The 14,803-nt window shown below is 55.7% G+C and overlaps 1 long non-coding RNA gene across 4 annotated transcripts; it reads left to right on the top strand.

The window, feature by feature from the left end:
- The first annotated feature begins 1,783 nt into the window (after positions 1-1,783).
- LOC136328455 (uncharacterized) lies at positions 1,784-12,967 on the top strand. 4 transcript variants are annotated; one of them, XR_010730044.1, is made up of 4 exons: positions 1,784-1,900; positions 2,131-2,459; positions 2,585-2,756; positions 3,017-3,438. It is a non-coding gene; the product is annotated as an uncharacterized lncRNA (long non-coding RNA). The 4 variants fall into 4 exon arrangements; XR_010730042.1 differs by lacking the exons at positions 1,784-1,900; positions 3,017-3,438 and adding an exon at positions 12,427-12,967 and having other exon boundaries at positions 1,976-2,459; XR_010730041.1 differs by lacking the exon at positions 1,784-1,900 and having other exon boundaries at positions 1,976-2,459.
- Positions 12,968-14,803: the final 1,836 nt, after the last annotated feature.

The following is a 14,803-nucleotide window of genomic DNA, read 5'->3' as shown; positions in this document are numbered from 1 at the left end:
GCTCTACCCTGCTGCTCCCTGGCACAATGGCCTCGGTGGGCTCTCCCTGGCTGCTTGACAGGCCCGCTAGCTGACTTCCTCCATCTCAGTAACTGCCAAGCTCTCCAAAGCAGGATGCTGTCACATGTTTCTAAAGGGCCTGCCTTGCCCAGCAGAGTCACTGTTATTAGAAGGTAATTACGAAAATGACATTTCAGTGTGAATGTCAGGGAAGGGGTCAGGCACTGCCTTGGGCGTGCCTCCCAGATGGCCCGAGGCCAGCGGGCCCCTTGGCCTTTCCCTGGGTGCCCTAAGAGCTCAGTGGGTCCTTGGGTTCCATCTGATGGAATCAGCACCCAGGGAGGGCTGGCAGGAGACAGGCTATTGTATTCACTTCAGTGTCTTTCTTTTTGATCTATACCGTGAATTCCTTTTCTCTTATTAGGACTTCAAGGTGGGGGCACAGGCTCCCTTCTCCTGCCCTCTGGAGATCTAGACCAAGAGACTGGACACTCAAGCATGAAAGCCAAATGGGAAACGGCTCCGTGTTACTCGTCGACCAGCCATGCACGTAATGTATGCCCTCCCGCAGGGATCATGTGCTGCCTGAGCTGGAGAAGGAAGCAGAGGCCTGGGTGCCCTGCGGGGCTCTGATTGCCCCCAGCACCCTGGCCTGGGACCCATATGCTTTGGCCAGGCCTAGGAGGGGCCCTGAGACATCAACACCATCCGTGGAGTGGAGGAAGGTCAAACAAGACCCCATGGGACAAGCCCTGCCCAAAATGGCTGCCTGCATGCGGCAAGAAGGTGAGAGACAGAGCAGGCGCTGGGTCTGGGGCCTGGTGGGCCTGAGGACATGGCCTGTCACCTGAGCCATGAAGTCCTCTGTATGACCTGTCAGGTTATCAGTGAACTTCCCTTTTCCAATGAGAAGAACCGGAAGCAGTAGTTCCTCATCCCACATACCAGGAGGAAGGGAAACACAGCAGAGAATGTAAAGGGCTCAACCCCCTCACAAATGTCACAGCTGGTCGGGACCTCAAAAACCACCAGGTCCAAGTCACTGCTGCTCAGCTTTGGGACTTTCCAAAGGCCACGTGGTCACTCACGGGCAGAGGAGTAGATTGAATGTGAGTGTCCTCCCTCTCCTCCATCTGGGAAGCCTACTGATTTGGGGACTTGCCTTGTTGCTGACTACGGTCCAGCCATTCGGGAGCTCTTTCTGCAATGAGGAATGAACTGTGACCTCCCTGAGTTCCCCTTTCTCCCTTTGACTTTTAAATTAAAAGGTGTCCTTGGAGAAGAGGGGATCTCTGAGTGCCATGGAGGAAGCTCCCTCCTTAGCCAGCCTTCCCCCGCAGCCACAGGGCTGCTGATAAATTCGGTCTCCTACACGGAGACATCAGAGCATTGAATTTCCCTTCTCTCTCTCTACCAGTTCTACCCTCCAGTCCAGAGGCCGAGCCAAGAAAATAGGGACAGCCAAGCAAATAGGGACAGCAGCTGGCTCGCGCTGGGGACAGGATGCAGCAGCTGGAGGGCAGGGCCTGGCTCGGAAAGGGACCCTGGGCCTTACGTCTCAGGTCTGCCTAGGAACACAGCACTTAGAGTAGGGCTGTAACCCCAGGACCCAACACCTGGAGACCAAATTCTTCATCCACAGAGGGGTGAGGGCAAAACAGCCTCATGCATGACCATTTTTATTTCCCAGGGTCCCTGTCAACCACTCAGTTGGCCAATGAACACCAGTCTCTGGTCAATATGTTTAGAAACCCTTCCTTCCTCCCATGGGGGACAGGTGTAGGCAGAAAGCTTGGGCCAGGCAGCAAGTGAGCTGGTTCTTGAAGGATGAAGTCCAAGTTCACTGGTGCAGAGAGGAGTCCCTTCGGAGCAGAAGGAGCAGCCCAGACAGAGCACAAAGGTACAGGTCGTCCTGGCAGAGCTGGGAGCTCTCAGTGATTGCGTGTGGCTGGAGTTCATGGCGGGGGCTGGGGGGGTGGGGGTGCAGGCGGGGTGCTGAGTCTGAGAGGACAGTCCAAGACCAGACCACCTAGGCTCTTCTGTGTCACGCCGCATTGTGGGAGGTTTCTTTCTGAAGCCATTTGGAAGCTATCAAATCTTTGAAGTAAGGAAAGGAATGTCTTCTTCCAGCCACGAGGGCGTCACAGAAGCCAGACTCATCCTCCCACTTAAGAACATTAAATAGCCGGACAGAGTATACGAAGTACGTTTTCAGTCATTTCGGGGGCGGCTGTGCTGTGCGGGAAGGGGCCAGGCACTTGCCTCGGGGAAACAGACGCTCCCGAGCCTCGCCTCTGAGCGTGTCCAGGCTGTGGTTCAGGGAGAAGGTGCCCAAACCCTGCTCAGGGGTCCCCCTGAGCTTGGAGAGAGGACTGAGGATCCGTGGAGGCCAAGGTGGCCCAAAGTCTCCGGGCTGTGTTCCAGAGAGGAGAACACTCCACAGAAAGACAGCTCTGGAGGTCTGCAGCGGGGTCCTGTGCACCCGCGTGGCTGTGCGGGGGTGGGTGGGGGCCCTGGGTGGGTAGGGGCTTCATTCTCTGTGGAGAGACTTCCCGCCGCTCCCCATTTCTGGCCTCGCTCCTAGGTTGTCCTGAGCACTGGGTTCTCTGGGTGTGGCGCTCCGAGGTTCTACAGGGCAATTCAACTCATCTCGGGTGTTCGGCTCCACCCTGGCCTGTGGACCTCACGGTCCCCTCTGTAACCTGACGTTCGTGATAACCCCAGGAATCTTGAAGGAACTGCATGAGGCAGAACTGGTAAGGGACCTGGCGCGTTGCTTGGCGCACAGACCGTCGACGATAAATGGTGCCTGTTTGTATTCCCTCTGCCCCTTCCCGCCCTCTCCCCCTCTTCCCTCCTTCCTTCTTTCTCTCCTTTCCCTCTTCCCTCCTTCCTTCTTTCTCTCCTTTCCCTCTTCCCTCCTTCCTTCTTTCTCTCCTTTCCCTCTTCCCTCCTTCCTTCTTTGCCTCCTTTCCCTCTTCCCTCCTCCCAAGTGCGCTGCATTCAAATATTTCAGCCACCCCGGGCAGCTTTCAGGACCGCGGTCTGTGACTGCTTCAGCGTGGTGTAGACCGTCTGCCGCAAGTTTATTTGCTCTCCGCCGCTTCTTGTAAGCATCGCTGATGCACCGTGAACGCCTCGCGTCCCTTAGAGGCGAGCAAGTGGGAAGAAAGACCCCCGGTAGCCAGGCTGGACGGGGAGGCACGTGCCGTTTTAAAAACGGTTCTCGTCTGTGTCTTACACCAGTGGTCCCCAACCTGTTTTGGGCCACGGACCGGTTTAATGTCAGAAAATATTTTCACGGACCGGCCTTTAGGGTGGGACGGATAAATGTATCACGTGACCGAGACAAGCGTCAAGAGTGAGTCTTAGACGGATGTAACAGAGGGAATCTGGTCATTTTAAAAAAATAAAACATCGTTCAGACTTAAATATAAATAAAACAGAAATAATGTAAGTTATTTATTCTTTCTCCACGGACCAGTGCTGGTCTGCGGCCCGGGGGTTGGGAACCACTGCCTTACACGGTGCGGCCCTTTAGAGGGTTGTCTGGGGAGGGAACAATCCCACTTCCCCTGCAGACCCAGGTCCTGAGCCCCAGGGGAGATGGGAGGGTTAGAGCCCAACCTCAGGCAATGGCCCCTGCCCACAGAGTGTGTCAGGGACAGAAGGGACCGGAGCAGTGATCCGATCCAGACGGTGGAGTTGACATCTCTCAAGGCCGAGGCAATTAGTGGGTGGGTGGGCCTGGCCTGGGCTGGAGCCCGGGTCTCACCTGTCCTGGTGTCTTTCCGGCCCACCGGGTTCCCGTCCTGTTTCTCCAATCTACGACCGTTCCTAGCACACTGGGCCCATCGGTTTTGACTTTGTTTTTATTTTTCATTAATTAATTCAGCTAATATTTATGGTCGACTTCATGGTGCCTGGCATCCTTCCGGGCACTGGAGACACTGATGAATGAGCCTCTGTCCCTCCCCTCCAGGTGCTCACAGGTGGTCGGGAGACTCCACTGAATAGGCTCTTTCAAGTCTGTGCGGCTGGCGGCAGAACACGGGGTCGTTTGGGAATGGCAGAAAAAATAGCTCCTAAGTTTGCCAGGGTGGTGTTTGTGGGGGGGGGGAGGGGGGCTCCCTGAGCTGGCGGGTGAATGGAATTTTAAAAAGAGAAGGAAACAGAGCTCGTTCAAGAAGAATTAGGATGAGGGGGTAGAAGCCCTTATCCAGGTGGGCGAAGAACCCGAGTGTGGTGGTAGAGGTGGGATTTGAACTCAGGTCTGCTTGAAGCCAGAAGCCAACCTCTCTCCTCTTGGCCACACAGCCTCCAGAGCGAGAGGCCGTGCTGGTGAGGGGGTGAGGTTCTGCTCAGCATGAGATAGACAGAGCCTGGACAGCGCACACTGCCAGTCCTAACCCCCCCCCCTTTAGGAGTGCCTGCACCCCAAGACCAGATGCTTCTTTCCCCAAACATGAATCCTGATAATCATCTCCACAGCCTCCTGGGCTCGGGCCTGGAGCAGCTCACCCAGGGCCCAGGGTCCAGGGTCCACGCTTCTCACCTTTACCCTGCTCTGTGCCTCAGGGAGACCATCCAGGGCAATGGCGTTCGGAAGTGCAGAGGACCCTCCCGGGGTACGCGCACAGCCTTCCGCCGGGCACCAGCCCAGAGCTGGGTCATGCGGGAGGTCCTTTATACCTATGTTTTCATTTACTGAACCTTCATAACATTCACAAAACCAGCCGGTGTTTACCACCCCCTTGTTGTTCAGTTGAGGGAATTGAGGCTCAGAGAGTTTAAGAAGCCTTCCCAAGATCACACAGCTAGTGGGCTGAAACCAAGATGCCAACTCAAGCCTGTCTGACCCCCGCATGCAACACGATGAGAGGTGGGCCTTCCCTCGTCACATCCCTAGCCCTTTCTCCAGCTTCAATATACAGCCCCAAAGAAAAGAAAACAGACAGACTTCATGAATAAACATCTCCGTGGGAGTTCACAGGCATCAGTGTAAAAACCTGGGGCTCGAAAACATTCATCGAATTTATAACAGACGGGAGAGAGCCAACTTAGAGACGGATCATGCTCAGAGCGTCTGCCGGAGACTTTGTTTGCCACAGGACAGTGTGACCCAGCTCCTCGAAGCCATGCTCGGAGACACCGGCGAGTGGGTGGCCTCCTGGCAATGGGAATTTCACTGCACCGAGCTCTGCTCAGTGCCCACCCGTGGAGGCGGCAGCTTCAGAGAGCTCTGACGATGGCACAGGCCGCCGGGAGCGAGTCCCCTGGCCCCGGGCGTCTGCAAGCACGGGCAGACTGAATCGGCGTTTGTTGGGGGGATTATGGAAGGGACCCCTGGGCTGGAGAGTTAACAGTTGGGCACCGAGAGGAAAGCCCAGAGAGGTAGAGGCTGCCTGGAGGCCCCAAGGTGCTTGGAAGTCAGGCTCAAGTTCAGGTCTTGCCCTGCAGATCCTAATGGCCTAAGGAATGGGGAAAGGTGGCGTGCAGGACAGCGAGAAAGGTGGCATGCAGGACAGCGAGAGCCCGAAGGGCCCCAGGCAGAGCCACTACTTGGAATAAGAACCTTCAAATTAAAAAATAAATAAATTAAAAAAAAAAAAAAAGGAACCCTCAATTTTGTCCCTGGAGTTCCTCAGCCCAGGGAAGGCCCAGGCTTTCGGAAGTAGAAGGGAGACATTGTTAGGGAGCAGGGGTAGGAGGACCCTTCCCCGTGCTGGTGCAGACAGAGAAACCCTGGATCTCCAGGGACACCCTGTCCTGAGCTTAGCAACAAGGGCCACAGGCCCCACCACCCTCCATCCGCCTCTCCTTCGCGACTGCACGGCTCGGGCCGTTGCATGAAGCCACGGCTGCTGTCGGCCGTGATTGATGGACGCAAGAGGCACATTCCTGGGAGGGAGGAATGTGCTTGGCCTGCAGGAGGGGGCGGGGAGGGGGCTGCCGGGCAGGGGCCCTGATGTGAAACCGGCCCGTGTGCACAGGAGGAGTCTGCAGAGACCTGAATGAAGGCACCTCCGAGTGTGTCCAGGTGGGGAGGGAGGCTAAGACGAGCCCCACCTACTCCCAGGTGAGGGCAGTTGGGATGAGTCAGGAATTGGAACCAAAGATTCCTCCTCTTTATTGCAGTATTTTTGGGGGGAGACTGCTACTTTGGCTAACAGCCAAGTTAATTCTTGTTTTTAGAAAACACTTCCCCACTTGGGGGACTGTAAATTAAGGTGTCTGCCCGCCTCCCTGCAAAGAGTGGGCTCACGTCTGAGACCAGACCTATTGGGCAACCTCTCAGGGTTCACTTCCTGAAGAGTGAGACAGGAGTAAGGACAGAAAGAAGTGACAATCAACAGCCATTGGTCCCATTTCATTTCAGAAGTGTCCCCCTGCAGCAGAGAGCCCCTTGGGTTCAACTCTTATCTGGGTTGGAAGAAACAAGATGTGTTTGGGGTTTGGGGTAAGGAAGGTTTGAGTCAAACTCACAACGTGGACATTTCATCTTTTACACTAGTAACCACTACGTTTCATCCATTCATTCATGGCTGGTCACTCCCTCCGTTCCCTCCCCGCCCCTCCACATCTCTGTCGCCCACACTCACCGTCCCCAGGACCCGGGGTTCCCAGGGCTCCTGCCTGGGGAACGGACTCAAGTCAGCCTGCGTTTGCCAGACTCAGATAAAGTGGGAGGCCCTTCGGCTGGAATTCCAGCCTGAGGCCTGTTTCCTTGGGAATTTCAGAGAGAATCCAGGGGTGTTACAAACATGGTCGATGCTGTGGGAACCAGCTGCTGGTCTTGACCTCTCAGGAAAAGCCGGCGGCTCCAAGCTTCCTCCTGGGGGAGGCCGGGAGGCTTTCACAGACGCGGGTTAGGAAGGCCACCCAGTGACAGGCAGCCCGGCCGACATTTTCATGTAGCCAGCGAGGCAGAAGTTTATCTTCCTGCCAGTCAGGAAATTCTTACCAGGTGCTGAGTACATTCTAGTTGCTCTTCGAGGCCCTGGGGACAGGAGGTGGACAAAGCAGACAAAACCACTGCCCACGGTGGCATATTTTCTAGTGTCCTTCTCTCCTCGGTAATATTCTGCTTGTTGTTTGAGACCCACCTTGGAAACCACAACATTCATGCACGCCCCGTGTACCCACTCATGCAGTCCGTGAACGTGTCCTAGATGTTTACCGTGCAACGCACTGAACTTTGAAGAGGCGCGAGGCAAGGTCCTCGATGCCCAGAAGCCCACGGTGTGGGGGTGGTGAGGTGGCAGCTAGCAGCTGTGACCTCGGTGTTGCGAGGGCGGTGGAGAAGCAGGCCGACGGCTCCGGGAGCACAGACAGGCCCCTCCCCCAGACGCAGGGTGAGGGCTCTGCCAGAGGGGGTCCTTCAGGGAGAAGACTGGTGGGCGGGGCATCCAGGGTTGGGGTGTGATGGGGCATCTCTTCTCCCACCCTGTGGCAACCTGTCTGCCTTGGTCTGGCTCCAGGCGTGAGCTCCTGACTCCCGAGACCAGGTCTCAACTGTGCTATCTTGTGACAGCATGGCAACCCAAGTCCTCTCTCCTAAAATCCTGCTTCTCTTCCTCACTGACAGTGCCAACAATCAACCTGCATGCGAATCTCCAGCTCAGCATCTGTCCCCCTGAGAACCCGGACTAGGACCCCAACAGTTTTCTCCTCTATGATCTTCCTCCTCCTCCGCTCCCTGCCCCTCCCTCTCGGCTCCATCTATACAGTCCTTCCCTTCAGTAAACATGTCCAGTGGGTTCCAGCCTCAGGGCCTTTGCACAGTCCTTCCTGGGAAGACTCCTAGTGATGGTTAAAGCATACCAGGCTACTGTGAGGGATGAGGAAACATTCTAAAAACTGGCCACGGTGATGACTGCACAGTTCCGAATACACAATCCCCGCTGAATTTCATCCTTTCAATGTCTGAGGTGTATGATCAGGTGATTCCATCTCGATGAATCTGTTGGAAATAAACATTACTTGTGAGTGTGCAGAAAGGGGCGGTGTGCGGCAGTGACATCTCTGGAACCCTCACCCCTCCTCCTTGCGTGTCCTGTCTCCAGGTGACCTGCCTCCTGACCTCGCTGATGGTCACACTGGGGTTTTTCCTGAGGGACTTCCTCTGAGCACCCAGCACGGGGCCCTGAAAGCAGCAACGGGCCTCGGAGCCGCCCAGAACCGTGGCCACGCGAAACCCGCCGGCTTCAGTTGGGCTCAGCTACGGGAAGTTCCGAGGCGCTGGAGAGTCCCCTGGTCTCGGTGGGACCCAATCTCTTCATCTCTAGGTTCACAAGAAAAAAGATGTGACTTCAAGCAAGTTCTGGATTGTGAAACAGATGAGGCTTCAAGGCCCGGAGTCGGGTGTCTGGTCTGTGGCGCATGCCCGCAGCCGTCCCTGCCTGCTGTCTCCCTGGCGGTGGGAACGCCAGCCTTGCTTAGAGCCCCTGGGGAGACTGATGGTTGTGAATGGGGAAGCAGGCTCATCCATTCTCTCATAACAATGACAATGACAAAGGAACTGCCGTCTCCTATCGAGGGCTCTTCTGTCTTCAAGAAAATTTGCACTTGGAACTCTTTCAAAGCCTTCTTGGACCCTTGCAAGGAGCCCGGGACGAGGAGGCCGGAGAGGGTGCGGGCCTCTGGGGAACTTTCAGGACAGCTGCGTTGGCCTGAGACGCCCCAAAGCCTCCATGCTGGCTGGACTTGGCCCAGGCACGGCTCCACGTCCTCACTTTGATCTCCGACTCCCGTGGCATCCTGGCTGCTTCCCTATCTCCCTTGGTACGTTCCTCCCTCTGGCTCGGAAAGTGCAGTTCTGATAAGCTCAGTGGATGTTCAGAGTCCTCGGGAGGTCAAGGAACTTGGGACCCAGTGTCGTCTGTAAGTCAGATGATACGCACATCTGTGTGTCAGCAGCCAGATGTTGCGGAGGAACGGAAGCCGAAGGGAGAAGAGAAAGTTCAGTGAAAGAGCCAGGAGCCCGATTGCAGCCCCTGCCACTGAGCCAAAGAGGCAGAGGAGATGCCCACAGCGCTGCCTGGCCCTGCTGCGCCTCCAAGCCTTTCTTCAGGTCCGCATTCTGAGCAGCACCTTCTGCAGACGGGCCAGCGGGGCCTTGGGCGGGGCCTGGAGGGGCACGCAGAGGCCCTGCTCTCTCTCGGGGAGAGGGGTTCATGTCTGGTGCAAGCCCCTTCCGCAGATGGTCACGGAGTTGTGGACTGGCGACAGTCCAAGGGCCCCACGGAGGAGTGTTCCTATAGCCACTACCGTCCCAAACAACAAAACAGCCACACAACAGAGCCAAAGCTCACAGCGGCTCTTTTTGTTTCTTTGTTTTGGCAAACGAGGAGACAGAGGCTCTGACCTGAGTGGCCAGTGACTTGCTAGCTAGTCACACAGCAGGTCAACAGTGGGGCTGGAGTTTGCAGCCACCTCTCATTTTGATCCTTACTCTGCCTATCGTCCATGGTAGCTGCTAACTGTCCCCCGGGATGGACCCAGGCGGTCTGTGAGGAGCAGGGCCAACAGGTCGGCTCAGGAGCTCAGTCAGGACAAGGACGGGCTGCGGTCAAGTCCAGGGGGGCTAACCAGGGGGCGGGAGCGGGAAGCAGCCGCCGGGTCAGCGGGAACAGATGACCGGGGTCAGCGGGAACCGATGACCCGGAGCCTGCTCTGTGAGGTCTCTCCCCACCCTCTCCTTGTCTGGGACTCAGCGCGGTGTGGGCTGGGGGGACCCAGAGTCTGAGGGCTGGGTCCCAACTCTGCCCCTGGACCATGGGAAGTGCTTTGTCCTCTAGTGCTCCTGTCTTCACCTATAAACTGGAGGGAGAGGCTAGTCCCCTCGACTTCTCCGGCGCTGTTGTGAGAACGAGGAAATCCTCGACCCAAGGTGCTCACTGAGCACGGAGACAGCTAGCTGGGGCTCCCCACACGTCACTGACGTCACAGCCGGCTCCGACTCTGCCTTGAGATGGGCAGCACGTCAGCCCATATTCAGCTCCGAAGATCAAGTGTTCTTAGACGGGAACGGTAGATTAGGGATGTTTTACACAGATGAGCATCTTTCATCCGAGCACGGAATAAGTTCAAAATACCACATCCTATCCGGTACACAACTCTCCCGAAATCTTCACCATGCAGTATTACAGGAGAACTGAGCTTACTCCCTTTGTCCTGCCTTCTGTCCAAAGCCCGTGTAGCAGAGAGTGGCAGACCCCCTCGTTCACAGCTGGGAGGGGGTATAGAGGCAGGAACCTGCCCCCAGAGGGGACGCTTCAAGGAGAGAGAGACGGACTCTAGAAAGCACTGACATCCGTGCAGCTGGAGGGCCGTCGTTCCGTTAGCCTGCATCCGTGATGCCCAACGGGGGCGCCGCGGAATTTAAGTAATTAGTGTATGTGTGCCGTGAGATGGCGAAGGTGGAGAGCCGCTGCTCTGTATGCACGGCGCCCTGACAGTCTGTCTGCAACGCGGCGGCGTTCCTTTCCCTCATTTCTCTAAGCTTGCCCGACGGGGACAGCTCTCAAAGCCACAGGCAGAGCTGGCTCACCAAGGGGGGGGGGGCCCTGCTGCCTGGGTGTGTCGGCTCTGACCATTGTTAGAAAAACGGACGCCCTGCGTCCGCCTTTCCCCCCAGGTAACTCATTCCTAAATCAAAGTCATGTGGGGGCTCCTCAGATGGGCAGGTCTAAATCACACGGTTGTGCCCCACTGGGTAGGCGGGACCCGGTTGTAGGGGAAGCCCTCGCTCTTTAGCCGTGGCTCCGCCGCCGGTGTATCCGTGAGGGTTCGGGCATGGTGCACACATAAAAAGCAAGAGGCTCCGAGGAAGCTCCATGCGCCACAGTCTGGATTGATAAGACTCAAATGAATGATTTTTATTCCATTGTTAAATGCATCCCCCCCCCTTATTGTATCAAACACTCCCTTGCAGGGTTTCTTAAAAGAGCAATCTCGGTCTCCCATGATGCTTTTAAAATGCAATGTGTAGCACACTTTTTATTAGCATTCCCCTGCTTAGTCATGCAGCCCCGTGTTCTAAGTGGCGTCCATCCACGTGGAGAATTGTGCCAGCCGGAAACGTCATTATTTCAGTATTTTCCATTGTCTTACTGGATGTTTTGGACAGGGACACAGTGAGTTGGGTCAACTGTGTGTTTTCAAATGCCTTCGTTTCTCCAAATCCAGCCCAAGGTCTCACACTCTGGGGACCCTCACGGGCCAAGTGGCGGCACGGACACTGGACGGGTAGCAGCCGACAGACCTGGCTCCTCGCGCTGTCCTTGACCTTGAACACTAGCATCTCCCCTCTGTGTCTCACGTCCCTCTTATGCAAGGCGAGGCCAGTGGCTGCACACGTGTGCATTTCTTTCCTTTAATTATCTGTTTAATGATTTAGCAACTGAACCCTTTCCCCCCAACACAAAGGGTTATGCAGAAGAAGCCCCAAATATAAATAAAAGCAAACCGCTCTTGGAGTTCTACCCGCCTTCTTCCCGTGGAAGGCCTGGGGGGCCGGGCTGCAGGAGTGCTTAGGGCTAGATGGTCAGCCAGGCCCCTTCCGGATTGGAGTACGCCTGGAAGGTCTGCGTTTCTGATCTACTTTGGCCACTTTGTAGCGTTGAGAGCTCAGGTGGGGCACAGAGCTGCCTCAGGTCTGTGTTTTCTCATCTGCAAAGTGGGGCGGGTGGCACCGGAAGGGTCCCGATGGAGAAAATTCTAGCACATTGTTCAGACACACGGACGTGCAACAGAAAGCCTGTCTATAGCATAAGCCCTTGCCTGCTTACTCCTTTCCATAATTTTTTTTTCCCAACAGACTTTATAGCAATTTTACCTGCTGAGAGCATGATTGTCCCTCCAATACTGCATTTTAATCAGTCTGAGATGCCAGAGATTTTAAGACTCATCTGATTATTAGAGATACTAAGATGTTAAAAAAATAAAAAAAAACCGTCTAGATTTACTGAAATACAGCAGGAATGATACATGCTCAATGCCTCTACTGCAGATGGACACCTGATCTTCAGTCAGTCTAAGTATGCCTCATTCAAGGTCACATCACTAATGAGCGTAGCTCTGGTCCTGAGACCCCGCTCCTGCCCCGTGCTTCAGACGTGACCCCAGAAACGCGACTTCGCACCACCGTGCTTTACGCCATAAATCAATCCCTTTTGGGGCGGTGTGTGTGTGTGTGTGTGTGTGTGTGTGAGAGAGAGAGAGAGAGAGAGAGAGAGAGACCTGAGACCATTCTCTGAGGAGGTGGGATCGGAGTAGGGGCAAAATGAAACAAAAGTTTATTCTCACCTTAATTTTGGCAATCCTGGAGCTTTATAAGAAAGTAAGGCATAGAAATACTCCAGCTACTCTCTATTATTTTTTCTTTTAACTCTTTCTTAATTCCATTGATCTCCTTCCCCTCAGGACTGTGCAGCTGTGTGTCAGCCAGGGGGCTGACGGTCGCAGAGGAGAAGGCACTACGGCCTCTCCAGACCCGCGCAGGCCCAGGACCCGCCCATCGGGCCACGGCAAGGGTGATGGTGGCTTTGCTCTCGGGCAGGTGTGCTCAGTGGCCCACCCCGGATCTGCATGACGAACCAAACAAGTAAACAAAGGGAATATGACATGTGTCTTCACGGGACACATTTTCACAAAGCCAGCAGAAAATCAAGTAAGTTGTGTGCAAATATTTGGGGACCAACCCTCCCCCCATCTTTAGAAGTGGGAGAAGTCATAAGTCTTCGGATGTTTAGCGATGTCCATTCTGAACTACTCAAATACAAGGTCACGGCGCTCACGCTGCTGCGGCGGGCAGACAGACAGAGAACCTCCCGCCCCTACAACCTCACCACCACGGGGCAGGACGGCCGCGTCTCCGGAGGGCCTGTGCTGGTGGAGACGTGTGAACAGCAGAATCCGGGCTGTGGAGTCAGGCAGGGTGTGGTGACATCCGTCTGAACCACTAGCACCTGAGGAACCCCGTGAAGGTCTTCCAGCTCCCTGAGCCTCGGTCTCCTCCCCTACACAGCGGGGATATTAATGTTGGTTTCCTCCCTTATAGAGCGGGAAGGGATTTTAAAACCAAAGATGGGCCCTGGTGTCAGAATGGAGACCGTGGGAATCCATAGACACAGGCCTTGACTTGCTTCAGTAGTTTGTCAGGTCAAAGGGGAAGTGTTCAAACTTATTTGGCTGTAGAACCCCTTTCCCTCACAAAATACATATTTAATCCTGTGGAACTTGATCATGACCTAGAGATTATAGGCCTCTCCCTGGGTCCGTTGAAATCTTGGTTGAAAAATGATTCTTTCCCCAGGGGGCCAAGCACCACCCGCTGCCAGCACGTAGGCCCCCTGAGCAGGGGCGGCTCTCGGAACTGATCTCGACAGCTCACGCTCTGTTGGGACCTGGTTTGACTGCTCACCGGCTGGGTGACCATGGGCGAGCAGCTCCAGCCCTCTGAGCTCCGGTTTTCTGTCTGATACACCGCAACGTGGGCGCTGGCCTGGAGGATGTCATGAGCGTGCACTGTGATGTTGGTTGAGTGCTGAGCTGGGGGCAGGCCTGGCAGGAGGGTGCTGTGGTCCCCACGGGATCTCTCCGTGCTCCCATGTTGCGCTGGCCCTGCTGAGGATGTGTGGCTTCCGTCCCGGCCTGCAGGGGTCTGCTGGGACGTCTCTGCGTTTCCTCCCCGGAGGCTGGGCAGGCAAGCTCCTCCCTGCTGGTGTGTCAGAGTAGCTGCATGGCTTGTGGCCTATGACCTTGGACCGCTGTCTCCCAAACCCTTCCTGGCATAGTGGTGCCCTCAGCACCCAGAGGGAAGTCAGTGCCAGAGACCCTGGTAGGCTGGGGCTGGCCAGCCTCCCAGCCCTACCGGGGGCCCCCTGCCAGGCCCCACCCCGTTGTATTTTCTGTGAGGGGAAATAATATCACCTAAAAAGCTGCTTGGAAATAAACAAGAAGAACTGACCGAGCTGGGACCTATCCTCTTGGGGGAGGGAGGGAACTGTGACTCTCTATCTCTCTCCCCCCCTTTCTCTGTAACAAGCTTCTTGAAGGTTAGGGACTTGGAGGCTGGCTGCAACGACAGCAGAGAATGGGAGACAACCCCAGACTGAATATTGGACACAGAAATCCACAGATCTCCAGTTCCCGCCCCATAGACTCTCCCTCTGTCCCTCTGTCTCCTTAGGCCCTGGCCTCCGCATGCACTGGAGGCTTTTCCTCCTCCCCTCTCCTCCCCTCCTCCCTCTCCTCCCCTCCTCCCCCTCCTGTTTGCCGTATCTCGCCCCCGCACTACAGCGCAGACAATAATGCTGACGAGAATAAACCTTATATAACCCTGACAAAGCACCGTGTGTGTCTCCCACCATTTCACACTCGTTAGCTCATTTAACCGTCAGAATCATCCCGCGAGGCAGTCCGGTTATTATCTCCATTTACGGTGGAGGAAACTCAGTGATGCTTGATGTCGGTATTGCGTTTATCATTGCTCAGGTGTGATGAGGCCGACAGATCTGGGACCACTGGCAAGGTGGTTGGATACTTTCGGTTCCCAAGGGGAGGGGCCACCCTGGGAAGCTGCGGGGTCACTCAGGGGACAATGGGAATGGGGAGGCGGGGCAAGGCCTTGACTGTGCGTGGGTGGCTTTTACGGAAAGGAGTGGGTGAGACCCGTAAGCAGGCTCCAGGTTAGCCAGGATGAATAGTCTCAGTGGGCTCCCGGGCATAGAGACTATTCCTGGAGGTCTGGCCCTGGCCGCGGGGTGACCAGGGCAGGCGGATGGACAGTGGCCTGGAG

The sequence above is a fragment of the Saccopteryx bilineata genome, chromosome 3 (genome assembly GCF_036850765.1).
Source record: "Saccopteryx bilineata isolate mSacBil1 chromosome 3, mSacBil1_pri_phased_curated, whole genome shotgun sequence".
Classification (NCBI taxonomy): Eukaryota; Metazoa; Chordata; class Mammalia; order Chiroptera; family Emballonuridae; genus Saccopteryx; species Saccopteryx bilineata.
Note: the sequence above shows the minus strand (reverse complement) of the source record. Positions and strands in the feature narration are given on the sequence as shown.